This window comes from Pteropus vampyrus, unplaced genomic scaffold (genome assembly GCF_000151845.1).
Source record: "Pteropus vampyrus isolate Shadow unplaced genomic scaffold, Pvam_2.0 Scaffold26, whole genome shotgun sequence".
Lineage (NCBI taxonomy): Eukaryota > Metazoa > Chordata > Mammalia > Chiroptera > Pteropodidae > Pteropus > Pteropus vampyrus.
This window is the reverse complement of record NW_011888807.1, coordinates 10,488,289-10,503,816: the sequence shown is the minus strand read 5'-3', so window position 1 is coordinate 10,503,816 and position 15,528 is coordinate 10,488,289.

The following is a 15,528-nucleotide window of genomic DNA, read 5'->3' as shown; positions in this document are numbered from 1 at the left end:
TGGGGATTAACATAGACTACTATGATCACTTCTTTATGTTATGAAACTTTGCATTTTCTCCAAGTTACATTTTGTCTTAGCTTTCAAGACAATTGAGAAATCAACAACCGTTTTTAGCACAATAAAGATCCTTAAAATAATTTTTGGAAATATGTCTATATTTGCTAAAATACTAGGTATGCATTGTTACTTGTTTTTATTTGTATCGTTTGTTAGACTATTTGTTTGTTTGTTTGTTTAATTAAGGTGTTGTTTTCTCTGAGGATATTGTTGTTTAATCCTAGCATTTTGATCATTCTTTGCTTAGCTTAACTTCTAGACATTTCTGTTGGTTTATTGAGTGAAATAGAGTGAGTTTTCTTATATACCCTATACTTGTGTTTAACCAGCTTTGCATTTATCTATATTCTGTTGCCACAAGAACAGAAAGGTGGAAGATAGCTAGCTAGCTAGCTATTCATATATAGTGACAGACACATAAATATTTCTTATATTTGTAATATGACTCATGTAAAATTAAGAAAATCAATGACTACATAGAATTGTTAGAAAGATTTATGGAAATAATTTATATAAAGAATAGTGTCTGTCAAGTAAGTGCTAAATAAATATTGTTCATTATTTTCAGAAAATAATATACAAAATTTAAAAATATATACATATAATTTTTTCTCATCCCACAGCATAGTAAGAAATGTGAATATATTTCAATTATTTAAAAGGTGGAGGGCATGATACTGAAGTTTGAAGGATCTATTTTTTAGTCCTGGCTTCTGCACCCAGCTAACTTGGGGACTTTTACCAAAATCTTCTACCTCTATGGGCCACAATTTCCTCATCTATAAAATGAAAGTTCTTTAGTCTTAAACTTTCATCATTTTCTTACTTTGGTAGCCTCTCAACCAGAGAAGACTTGTAAAACTGAAAAAAAAACTAAAGGGGAAATTTAGAGGCAAAGAGTAAGTTAAGGGAATGCATTTTCCATAGCCCATAATGCAATACACACGGACAGAGAAGTTAAACAATAGTTCTAAGTTGTTACATTTAACAAGTATTCGCTGAACACTTACTATGAGGAAGGTTTTTTATGAAGTGCTGGACTCAGGGCTAGAACATAAAGGAATTCCTGCAAATTTGGAGACCATAACACAAATAAGATTCTGTATTTTATCACAAATAAGATTCTGTATTTATTAATAACATACCTTTAAGGCTATAGCGACAGCACCTTATATGTATAGCTATAGCACTTTCTTTGGCTAGCTCTAGCCCATTTGACTTAGCTAAAGGACTGAAATGCTAAATTCTAGAATGTGTTTTCTCCCTTGTGACGTTTGGATCCAAACTCATCTGTCAATGGCTACTCAATAGAAGCTGAAAAACCCCTTTGGAACACTGCCAGCTCCTGCTTCCGGGAGGATTTCTAACGGATGTCCTCCCATTGAGAATTCCCCTTCTTTACTTCAGCTGTCGTCCACTTTATGCCTCTGTGAGAAGTTATGCAGCCTAGTATATAGAGCACATCTGCATTAGAATTGACACCTCCCCTCCCATGAAAACACAAAGTATTTCATTGCAGCTTGCATACTGTTTCAAAGCTGCTTGCAAAGAGCCTGAAAATTTGATAGATTTAATACAGTGACATTCTGATCATAGAACCACAGAACTGACATTAAAAGCATTCAGACAGAGATGTAAGCTGTAACCATTAAAATATTTCACAGCTGACCATGCAAAGAATTTATCTGGGAAAAAAGAGAGTGTTTAAGTTGAGTCAGAAACATTCAGGAGTAAGCCACATTGCCCCCTTTGGAATTATACTACACCTGCAATCAGGATTCTGATTAGGACTGACTTCAAATTTCAATTTTTAGGGAGGTCTCATTAATATCAGCAACTGTGGGCAGAAAGTAAGATAACCTATGTTTATTTCATATGGCAAATAATTTCATCTGATAAATGCTGTATTCTGGCACAGCTTTACAATCAGTACAAAACTAAATAAAAATGGTTATAATCTTGCAAACTTCCCTACAATTTAACAAAATAAAAGAAAGATACCTTGGGACTTATTTTCAAGATACAGATTCTTGAAATTCTTCATTCTTTTATCAGCTCTCTTGCCCAAGGGGAAATCTGTGTAACAGGCATCATATGTCTTTAATAATGAAGCAAACTACTATAGCTCAAATCTTTTGAGCAGTTTAGAAACCCAATTGTGTGGAGGAAATGCCAGAAGAATTTGTTTTACTAGAGAGCTATAAATTCAGCAACATTCAAGGGTTAGACTCATATCAATTGAAGGCAGAAAGGCAAAACTGTTGAAAACATTTTAAAGGATAATGCATATGGACTGAGTCTGAAGGAAATTTCCCATGAAGCAAATACCTTCCTTATAAACCAGAGTGCTAGAATCCTTTTTTGTTTAGAGACTTGAACTCCACAGGAGTTATTAAAAACAATCAAAGTTTCATCCTTCTTGAGAAAAGAAAAGTAAAAGATATTTATTTTAAAATCTTCTGGTAAAATTTCTCAAGGTGGAATGTTCTCTCTCTGATTCAATTTAGAAATCTGCATTTCAGATTGAAAACTGCAAAACTGAAGTTAGCAAATTAGATATCAAAGATTTTGCTTCTAACGACACTTCGTTACACCAGACAGCACATTATATGCCTTAGCTAGCAGAAGAACAATGGCTAAGGGCTGTTATTAAGCAAAGTAGATACATTAAAAGATAACTATAAAAATAATTGCATATAAAGAAGCAAGTAAACATTTTAGGCATTATTTCTATATGGTCTCTTGATGTTGTCTTAATTCTATCTATTGAGACTTAAACTCAATCCGAAGATGTAAATTCAGTATACTGCAGATTTAAAGAACATTTAGTCAGTAGTTCCTTTTTTGTTTCCAAAATATCCATTCAGCAGGAAAAAAAAAATGTATAATTTTAGTGAAAGAAAGGAACACATTTACTTAGATGTTTTCATATAGGAGACCCATCCATGCACAATGAAAACAATGTAGTAATAACAGACCAGTTCTGTCCTTAGCAGGGAACAACTAAGGAACACCATTGAAACTTCATGTGCACTAGGTAAATTGAAAGATCATATGACATCTTGACTAATGTGCTTTCTGACTCATCACAGATCTAAAATTTACATGTCACTTGGCAACAAATCTACTTCAGTGCAAAATCCAAATTAATCCAATCTAAATATTGCTCAAAACAATTCCTTTAATTTTAAGAGATTTAACAGAAAAACTTTTTGTTTTTACACACAAGTGATCTCTTTATTTTGTCATTAACAAATCATAAAATCATTTTTCCTGACTCTGTCTGTTCTGAAGTATTTGGACAGACCAAATGAAATAAATCAGTGTCCTTGTTTCAGAACTTTGCATATTAGACAAACGCATCACTAAAAACTCTTGACTCCTTTTTTAGTCATTGTTCTAAGAAGTGTGTCTATTTGACTTTCTAATCTAGAACAGGTTAAAAAAAAAAATTAGAAGGAGCATGACCATATTGGCAGGCTATCAAAAGAAACGATGGCTGACAGCATGAGAGAGAGGAGCGAGTCAGAGGAACCATAAAATACACAAAATAATTATTAAAAGTAAATACAACAAACTGACCCCAAAATTTAAAAGGCCTACCATCTTGAGGCAAATGTGTCCTCAGATAATTACTTTATAATACACCGTACAATTGATATGCACAATAATGACCCTGAGTCATAGAGAAAACATTAAATTATGCACCCTGCCCCAGGAAGGTTGGAAGTATTTAACACATCATAAAAATATTCCCATAAAAATACTTAGCTTATTAAAAAAATAAAATATGAATATTCTGGATAGACCCCTTTGTGGAAAATCTCATTCCCAATTATGTCAGGACTCTGAGGCCTAATTATAGTAATACCGGAATAGAAAGTATGAAATACGACTGCCAGATGCTGAATGGTAGGTAGCTCAGGTAATAAAAGGTAAAATAAATAACTTATTTGTAACTTTAAAAGTATTCTACTGCTACATAGCCTTCATGATCTGTGGGTGCCAGGCCTGGCTGAATCCAAGGTTTGGCTGGTCCGAGGTCTGGCTGGTCCAAGGTCTGGCTGTGATCCAAGCCCATGGCTAGAAATAGGACTCTGGATTTAAATGTTATATTAGTGTAGTAGGGTGCCTGCACCTAAAATATGTAAACATACTTCAGCTTATTGTATCACACATGCGTGGCTGAATGCCACTATTGTACTCTGATATGAATGGAACCATGCGGTCCCCTGGAAAGCAGAAGGGGAGCACAAGAAGGGGAGCAGGAGAAATGTGGGCCTCTCACCATCGAACCTTCTCTTCTCGATCAGCTCGGCCTGACACTTGACATAGTCTGTGGGATGAGCTTACCGCTGACATGATTATAATGGTCAATGTCTCCAAAATATCTCTTTGACTAGATATTTCAAAATTTATTTTCCATTCCTCTTTGGTTGATCATTATGTTGTTCTTAATAATAATCATAATTAAAATTATATGTCTCAAGGTGGTTTTTTTTTATAAGTAACAGAAGAAAAGACTATAAATAAGTTAAATCTGAAGGACATGTATTCACTTAGCTAGCTGGATATCAAAGGTAGGACAAACTTTAGTTCTCTTAATACAACAGTGCTGGTTTCATTTCTCTGTGATTTCTCAACTGTGCCCTTCGAAGGGCATTGGCTTAGTCCCAGGATCAGCTTTCTTCCTGGTTGTAAAATGCCTCCAGCAGCACCAGGCTTTACATGTCCAGAAATCAAGATGTGTGGCAGAGAAGAGAACATTGTTATATTCCTGACTTCTCTCTTATAAAGACTCAGAAGACCTCTTTTCTGTCATACCCAGTAAAATTCTTTCCAATTTCATCCTCATAAATTATGTTCATTTTGGCACCTGAGCCCCGTGGCCAGCAGAAGGGCATTTGCTGATTGACTTAGGTCTGGGTCATTTAACTAATCACTGTGGGATTTCCCTGAGATCATCGAGCCCAATGCTGGAGGCTGTGTGATGGATCACCTTGACTGTGGAGGAGTCAACACCTACATGAAAACTGGGTTATTATGAGTATGAAGAAAAACCAGAATGCTTAGTGGTAACAAACATTGACTATTACACTAAAATGGACATTGTGTGTATAAAATTTTCTCTTTCCTTTGTATTCCTTTAGTAAAGTTTATAATATATAATAAAAATAGTTTTATATAATAATTTAAATTTTTTTGGTTACAACGACAAGAACCCCTTTACATTTGTTTAAGCAAATGAAGAAACATTTTGGAAGATGTAAGGCACATTTATTGTCTTGTGTTTCTAGGACCATACGTTTCCCTCTTCCTGCGGTAAGTATTTTGAAGGAACGGAATCAAATGTTGTTTACATGGCTGTACTTTTCCAATAACATTGACTGGTGACAGGATGACCGTCTGATTCAAGCTCAGCATACCATAGTTCCCTATAGAACGAGCTGGACTTTGATTCATCCAGGGGATAGACACAGATGGTTCAAGCCAGATTAGGTTACTTTCCAAAGAGTTTTATAACTAGAAATTGTAAGAGTTTGGGGAAGGTATTTGAAAGCTGATTTCATTTCATCTTGAAAAACTTTCCCAGAGCTACTGGTGACCATTTTAGCCTTGTAGAGAAAGCAAGTTTCAGAGAAGCCAGAACACAAAGAACAGGAAAAAAAGGTGGAACAAAAGAGCCCTGAAAGCACTGACAATGATTCTCTCCTTGACCAAACACCACACAGGTGCCCTGAAATTTTTCAACGAGGCCTTCATATTTATACTTCCATGTTCATCTTAGCATTGCCCAATCTTAGCAAGAATCCTGCTAAGTTGATTTAGCTAGAATCTCTCCTTCTCTATGTCTGATCAACATAAATACCTCACCAGGTTGTTCATCTTTAACCATTCCACAGTTGATGTGCGATTACCTTGGCCTGCCTTCAGAAAGACTCATGTTAGGGTGGTTTAGCCAGAATCTCCTAATGCTTCCTTGGTAATTTTTCAAATACTGATCCATAGCCTGCTCCTTGCTTATAAATTCCTACCTGCCCATATTGTATTTGGATTTGAGCCCAATCTCTCTCCCACTGCAAAACACTATTGCAGTGGTCTCTATTTGTAATGTAATAGCATTCCTTAAATAAAGTCTTCTTTATCTTCTTTAACAAGTGTCTTTGGATATATTTTTTTACCAACTTCCAAGCACACAATTCTAGTTGTGTCCAGTGACATTCCGGCCCTTCCCATTTATTAGGGGAGGCAGTTTCCAGAAATTTTGTCCCCAGTTGCTTCTATAGATATCTGCTACTTATTGCCAACTTGCTCTCCCCAATGCTGTATTGGTTCATAGCATACTCACCATAAATCAGTATGTAAATGTTACTTAAAAGGTCATATAATGAATATTTCTGAAATGCATATAGCATCACAGAAAATTAGCATAAATAGAGAATATCTGTTATAGTGGAAGGAATACAGTCTTCAGGGTCAAGCAACCTGAATTCAAAAATCTGCCCCTCCTGCTTACTCATCGTATTAGTACCAGAGCTTCAGTTACTTCAGTTACAAAAATGGACATATTAATAGATATATTAATGTCTGGCCAGTACCCAGTTAAATACCCAGCATTTAATACATATCTTGTCCTTTAATCATGGAAAGTAAAGATCTGTTCATTTCTTAATTTAACCACTAATTACTTGATCTAAGGAACTCACAGTACCCACATCTCTGTACATCATTATCTTAATTCTTAGAACTAATAAATTTTTAAAAAATCTCTTTAAACTCTAATTTAGATCATCAGTTTAATAGTATTATATCGACCCAATTTATATCTATGTAAAAAGAAGAGTCCTTATTTTAAAAATTATAACTTGGAGAATAAATAAATAGTACCCCTCTCCATGGAATTTCTAACTTCTTGATACCATTCAGTAGCTCTCTGAACCATTCGTGAGGCTGACTTTATTTGGCTGGTGTCATTAAGCCAAATCCAAGGTAATGAGACTGCATGAGGCTTTGATATTTCTGAGAAAGCCATCTCCAATCTTTGTTGCAATAAATTTATATCTTTGGAGATTTAAGGGCGCACTTAGAAAAAAAGAAAATCTACCTGTGTGAAATCACTGGCTTTGTGAAGTTTCTTATTATATACTTAAAACAGACAACCATTTAAATGTCATACGTTAATGAACTTTCATAGTAAAATAATTGAATCTGCATGATTTATCAGCATTACAATATCAATAGCTATTTCTTTGTAGCTATTTTCCAACTTAATTTTCAAGCTAGACTAGAAATTCATGACTATATATTCTTGAAGTTTGAATTATTTTTAAGGATTTAATTAATTATTTCAGCGTGTTTGCTTTAATTTAAATAGAGTACCTTATTGCTTAGCCTTACATTTTAAATTTATATATACGCTTACTTCAGGAAAGCACCTTAGTTATTTAAAGCTTTCCTCAACATATGCAGATATAAAACAATAGCTTTTTGAAAACCAAAATATTTTTACATCAGATGAGACAAGAAAAAATGAATAAAAGTAGAAATACTGCTGTTTTTCATTTCCTTACATGCATTTGTCAGCTAAAGGTTATTTTTTAGGTCAAGAAAATTCTTATGCTAACCCTTCTGATGAAAGAATCAAAGAACCATGTTGAGACTGTTTTTTTTTTTTTTTTTAAGAAAAAGAATATTGTAATACTCAGAATGGTAGAAATGTATATAAACATGATGTTACATTTAATTTAAAGTTTATTATTTTATATTTTTGTTTGGTATATACATGTATAATCCACAATTATATATGTGCATGACATAATACCCTTATTTTTTTCATTTATCTAAAATTTTGCTAACCAAGACTTTTTCAAGTCCTAATCCCTTTGTAATGCTTGCAGTGCAACATACAATCTGGAAGACCTCTAGACACTTTTATTCTAGGGGAAAAAAGCATCAAATATTTCATAAAGCTTGAGATACATGGGAACAAATCAGAGAGGTCAAAGGTGTTAGAAGAAATTGGAGAGGGTAGAGTATGAGACTTGATGTATATAGCAAAATAAGCAATTTGATTTTTCTTTCATTTTATCTGTATTATTCCCTGAAAAGGAATACACATACACAGGAACATACACACCTATCAACATGCACACACACACACACACACACACACACACACACACACACACAGAGCTCACTCTAATTAGAGAAACAGCCATTGGCAGTTTGCTGGGTTTTTTTTTTTTCTTTTTCACAGACAGTTGGCAGAGACCCTAAAAGTAGAAAATATTTGTCTTTATTTTCTTCTCAAATTGTATTCTTGGATATAAAGAATCTACTGAGGTTAAAGATCATGAATATTCTTATACTGTATCTCAAATAGATAAAGGGAGGCGGTAGATTATGGCATGAATTCAGGATTGTAGTTTTGCTTTGTGGTATCATGGGAGATTTGCAAAGGAGTTCAGGATATGAGTATGTATTAAGTATTTCTGGTAACGGCAAAAGTGGCTGGTAGCCATTGAGAAATTATTGGCATCAGGAGTGTAGGTGTGGGAGAGCTTGAAAGAATAATTGTGGTCATACAAAGGTATGTTAAATTTCAGAATTTCAGAGGACTCACAGCAGCTCCTCTTGTCAGATCGTGGAGTATAAATAAAGCAATGACTAAGATATTCATGCTTTAAAATTTTTTGAGAATAATAAGTGATTGGAGAATGACAGCTATGAGGAGGGGTAGAGTGTGGCATGAAACACACACACACACAAAAGTTTTTGCACAAGGGTGGAAGAATAAATATTAGAAAACTGTAATGCTTTTTTTTATATCATAATGAGAAAGATGCAATCCCTGTTTAGCAGTCATGAAGGGCATTCTGTGAAATATAATGGGTTTGCATTCCCTGGGCTGAGAGCAGTGTCAGGTGAGGCCACTTTCCTGTTGTTTGCTAGCCTCCTACATACTGGCTTGACATTGATACATTACCTTTTAATGAATAAATTCATTGAACAGTCAAGGTGGCAGAGCTAAGTAAATACACTGAACATTTTATTACTCATTAGAGATATTTGGTCATTTCTAAGGTTGGCATGTTGCTGACCGTTTTCACTTCCCATTTTCTTCTGCTAAGCCTTAATACTCAATTGCTTCTTTCTTAAAATGTCTCTTACATTTATATACTTCTCTTCATTTCCTTTTTCTCAGCAGTAGTTCAGAGTTGGAAATCTGTAACTATTTTCTCCAACTCTCACCTATCTCCCTTTAAAGCTTCTATTTGGTTAATCTTTGCAGAATGATGTAATTATCTAATTCCACTATTCGAGAACACTCACAGCATGGATGCTCCACTGGGTACACTATTCAGTTGTATTAAGTCCTTTGTAAATCACATCTTCAGCCTTGTTCCCCACCAAGTCCCACCAAGCATGGTCTATTCTACTCTGGCTGATGCTCTTTCTGTCCTCTGATGTACACTGCTCATGCTCACGTTTGTGTCTTTACTAATGCTGTTTCATCTGTTAATAATTGATCTTGCTTTACTCATCATCAAATCTAAATTCTGCTCTTCTTTGTGGCCAAATTATAATCCAGTTTCCAAAAACGTTATCATTTAAAAAATAAGTGGCCTATCCTGATTTCTTCTTTCTCTCAATTTTATATATATAACTATTCTCTTCTTTTGTCTCTCCAAATAGCTTTTAAGCTATTTGAAGGAAAGTATCATATACTTCTTGTCCACTACCACAATGTTCAGGAACATGATATGGTTGATCTATAGCGAATCACACAGAGCTATTACTGTGCTCTCAGTATGTTATCGGAAACACAATACATTTCTTCAATGATTGCCTTGACAGTTTTGAAAAAAATCATCAAATGTTGACTATTTAGTATGAAATTTTTTATGTTGCTCAGTTCTTTTCCATTATTAGAATTTGCCAAAGTACTTCCAAAAGTACTGCTAAAAACTTCTCATAATAAAGTCATCACTAAAGTTATCAAGACCAAAGCACAAATGGACTTTGATTATAGGTGAATATTAACTTTCAAAGAGCAAGCTTTGACTATTCAATTCCTAAGTCTCCATTAAAAGGCACCCCGGTGACCTCAACCTGAAGCCCCAAGAGAGTCAACTCAATTTATACTTCATAACCTAGGAAGGCCAGATGCTAGTCTACTCAGTTCTGTGGCAGAAAGATATTCAGAAGCATCTGAAGGTCAATCATGAGGAAAAACTCAAGTTCAATAAAAGAACTAAAAAAATGAATAATTTAAAGTGATGCATAACATACCATTTCGTTGCGGTTAATTCTATTTTCCACCTCTTTACTGTAAGACAGTCCAAACATAAGAAATTCTAATTCTTTTCATACCCTGGAAAACATTTTTATGAAGAATTAAGTGTGAAAGTGACTTAGGTTCAAAAGTAATGGAATTATTCCTATGCCTCAAGTTTATATTATAGAAAATCCAGACAAAGTCAATTTCTCCAGTCAAGAAGGAAAGATAGACAATGATGTGTTTCAGGACAGATGACAATTCTGCATAAATGTTACATGGATTGTGTCCTGGTTGTTGCTACTGTTTTTTCTCCATTGTCTTTGGGAAGTTAAAGTTATCTGAGTAAATATTCTTGTTTCCTCACCTGCAAAATGAAATAGCTGAATCTGATCAGCTCTCCTAGTCTGAGCCACTGCATAATGAAAATTAAATTATCACTCAGTATATTGGAGTCAGTGAACTGCATTGCATGAACTTTTTGTAGGCAAAATATTAAGGGACTAAATGATACATTTAGATGAAAATTCTTCTACAGGAAAAACTATTTGTTCACATGGCAATTAATCGAGCATATTCTCTGTCACTGTGCTATACAGTGCGTTTGAGTTGAAAAAAGAAAACCATAGCATGAAAGGAATTAAGCTTCAAGTTTTTGTAGTAATATGTTTAGGGAGACAAAACACGCATACACGAAATGTTCATAGCAATGAAATACAACACTTAAAAAAAGATAAGTTGCTAGGAAATGTTAAATGCCATGAGTTCCCAGGAAGGAAACATGAGCAGGTCAAAAAATCAAATTCATCTCAGCTGTTGTACTGAAAACCAATATATACCCACGTGCTAGATGTTTTTTTTTCACATTTATCTCCTTTAAGGAAATTCAAAGTGGATTTCGAGCAGGAAGATTTTTGGTTCAAAAGGAGGAATGGAAATTAGAAGTCTGAAGGTGTGACTGCAGAAGCATGAACAGGCTTGCAGGAGCAAAAAGAAGTTTGGAAATCAGGGGGGTGTGGAAGACAATCTGGGGGTGTACACAGAAATTTAAATACTCTTGATTTCTTAAATGCACTCAAATTATTGTCCTCCTGAGACCTCCTTCAGCTTTGCTGTTTAAAGGCAACTTTTTCAAGAGCTTCCTAGAGTGACCTTTCTTGTGACCTGACTCAGCAAATAACTAGCAATTACCACATCAAAAGTACTTTCTGACCAAACTTTTTACTAGTTGTGAACTGCTGTGCATCCCAGTGGTAAATTCAGGATAGGTTTACAGCTTGCACTTAAATAAATATATTGTATATATGTGTTTACATAGAGACTTGTTAGCCATATCTTGTTTATGACAATAGTCTCTTGGTCAGCTGCCTTGGCATGCATATGTGTTTTTTTCTCCCACTACCCCTATCGGTGTGCTACAAACAAATTTCTTCATTCCTAGGCCAAAGATTATATTCTGGGAATAGGGTAGTTAAATTCAAAAAAATTACTGTTATAACAACTTCAGCTGTTATACAACATATACCATACCAAATGGAAATAATTATATGGAAGGAACGATACTTGTAACTTGTACCTTCTAGCTCATTCATCAAAAGACAAAGCTATTAAATTTTATTTCTTTTTTATTTTTTTAAAGGCAAAATCTGCCCTTTTGCACAATAATATTTTTTTTAGTTTTTTTTTAAGCTCTGAGAAAATTTGATAGGAAAGAAATAAAAACAAACTTTACTTAATAATGTCAGAAATGAATCCTATAGAAAAAAGCATAAGATCCAACAATCTGACATAATTCTCTCAAAAAGCGATAAACACATGCAGGGCTTGAAGAGGCACCCTAGAGTTGATAATTATGTATTTCAACTTGAAGATAAAGTATTTGACATCAGTGAACATTCACCAAACATCTATAAAGACAAATTATTTTTAAACAAAAAATTGCTTGCCACTTCTTAATAAATTTGACCTTTGCTATCACCCTGTCCTACAGTCGCTATATATATTCTCAATTCTTTCAACCTGGTTTTACTCTTTTCACTCAGACAGCCTTTTTAACAGTTTTACCTAGCACTAAAAGACCGCTGTCTTGCTTAACGCCTTGCTACATCACTATCCCTCTAGAAATACTACAATTCTTTTCTTCTAACCAAACTTTCAGATATAGTTAACTGAAATAGAAAAAAAATTCATAAAAATTCAATTTATCCATAGGTCAAAATTCATGTGATTGGACCTAACAGATGAGGGTAAACAACTACTTGACAATTTTTTTAGATATTTTACCAACTCTTATAATGAATATTATAACCATTCTCAACTATTCACAATTTTCTCAACTGGAAGCTGCATTTTTTACTCTTTATGGTGAAGAGTGGTGCTAATGAAGGCTCTACCAATTTTCCTCTTTTTCACCTAAACATCTTACTTTATACCTCCTCCCTCTTTTCTGTTTCTCAGGAAGAATTGTCCTTACTCATGTTCAAATCACACTCAATCTAGTCTCTCAACTCCCGCCCTCTCCACTTCTGAACCTATATCTTCAATTTTTATCTCTCTACTGGCTCCTTCTCTGAAGTAAAATATATACTACTCTCCTTTCCTAAGAAAAGAAACTATGCTTTTTTTTTTTTCTCCAGGTATATTATCAAGCTCTTTTTTCTTTCTCTAACAAACGTCTCAAAAGTATAACCCACATTAGCTACCTGTCAACTGTCCACTGCCTACTCCTCAAATCTTGCCAGTCTCTTTCTCCTCCTATCTCCCAGCATTTTATTGACAGTTTTCAAGAATTATATCTATTGATATTCTAAATGGGAGATCTAACAATGTTTTTTTTTTCACCTAGAACTTCTCTCACTTGTCAGCAATATTTCTTACCATTACTTACCTTTTGCCGTTAGTGTTGTTACTTTTATCCTAAACACTTTCTTTTGTTACACAACTTTGCATTTCATGAATTTCTTATGTCTCAGTATGCTGCCATCTATCATTCTCTTGGTTTGTTGTCTCCCACATACACAATACATACGGGATCTTGGAAAGATGTGAGTTCAGCAATTTTATCTCCTAACTTCATTTATAAACTTTTCGTGGATGGCACTAAAATGTACATTGCTGGTTCCTAAATTTACTGAGATATAGATTGAAATTTGAACAGCCTGCTGGATATTTCCCTATGAATTAGCCTCACCTAAAACTTAAGAGGTTCAAAATCAATAACCTTTTTTTCCCTCAACTTTACTACTCGTTTCTATGTCACTTACTTATATTACTATTTTTCCTCTTTAAATTTTTAAGGTTATCATTGATTTTTATTTTCTTCTTGACTCTAACTTCCCACACCATTACAGAACTTCACCTGGTTGGTCACCAAGACAGATAATGTTTCCACTGCAAGTTTCCAATGTATGAGAATTTTAATTACCATGTTTTAATTAAATAATACAAATTCTAAACAACACAATTCAAATTTCAGTTACTATGGTAAATTAACCAAGTAACTGCATAAAGTTTGAACTTTCTGATAACTCTTCAATCTATAAATCATTGTGTAAACAACAGCTATGCATCATGATCAGTTGCCAATAACATCACTTCTTTCAAAGTATGTCAATGAAGTACATCTGTTATTCAGTTCATGCACAAATTATGTATAGTTGAGTTGATTTCTTGTCTCTCACATTGTAATTTTACAAAAATAGGTAATTGGAAAAGAGAATTTGCCAATAAAGAAGAGAGTTCCGCAAAGAAATAAGTAATAATGCCGGAAGGGAAGTTCAAATCAAATGCAAACAATGTTATAGAAAAAAATTGCTGACCGTTGGGAACATGACACCATCAAGATTCAAGAGACTCTGGATATGTAGCTAGATATTCACTAATCTACGGAAGGTGGGCTTATTGTCATGAAGGAAGAAAGTGGTTGTGACGAAAAGGATAAATGTATCCCAGAGAAAGGATGTTGTTAAAAAACTACATCTACATTAAAGGAATTCTCAGATATTTTATGGCACTGGAAGTTCAATGTATAAAATGTTGGAAGTTGATTTAAACTTAGAAAGGAGTATAGTTCACTAGGCATAGAAAATATATTCTCTTCGTATAGTAAGTTATTTGACAAAAAGGCAAGCACTGTTCAAACTATTCTTGCCATGTTTTATATAAAGAAATCAAACACATTGTCAGTGTTTCAAATGTTTTAAATTACTTCATACTAAATAAATATTAGTTTTGCTATTTTTTCATTTCCCTTTACATTTGTAACCAACAGTAAGAGATTTTAATGCTTTGATAAAAAATTTTTAAAGGCTGAGAAATAAATATATTTTTTCTTCTTGATTATTAAGATCATTTTGTATGGTTTTAGCTCACACCGTCATTTTTATGATTCCTCATTACTGTACAAATTAAGAACTAGATGCACTATTGGTCAGTTTTAGCAGACTTGCACGTGTCTTATGCTATTATATTGGGTGCTCTTGCTCAAGAACTTCTTTACTCAGAGTAAGGGCAACAGCAGATGGCAGAAGGAGAGTTTTGCCAGGAGCTTCTATGTGTTTTGAGAATTATGCACTTCAGTGCTGTAAGTAGCTGTGATTATCAGTAGCAGCTTCTATCAGTAGCAGTATCCGGGCATCCTCCCGAGAATCACTGGCTTTTGTGTTGCAGAGAGCCAAGTTGATTAGCAGTGGCTTTTCTGCAAGGCTTATATTTTTGGAATTTCTGAAAACCAGAAGTAAACTTTCTTAACTTTGCTTTACCAGCCTTTCCATGTCCCTATAATAAATCATTTTGTATTTGTAATACCGTAGTGATGTCTGTTTTCTTGACTGTCTCTGACGGATGAGATATTTAGCACCAGCAATATTTCCTTGATAAAAAGCCCCCTAAAGATGAGCTTTTGCATTTGATATCTTACCTAGTGAGATCTGGAGGCAGTAGCAACTTTATCATTAGTGGAAAATGGGATGGTAGTCCATAGATGCAGTGGAAAACAGTTACTTAAATTGTCACCTGTATTTACCTGGAACACAGGGCCTAATGAAAGTGAAGATGAGGAGCCCAAATAACTCTTGGAGAAGAAAAGAATGGCAAGATAGAGATGAGCATATGGACTATGGGGGAAGATGCCTACTTCTGAACATATTGAGATTAAAGTAAGAAAAGTCTCAAGGTTTTACATTCTCAGC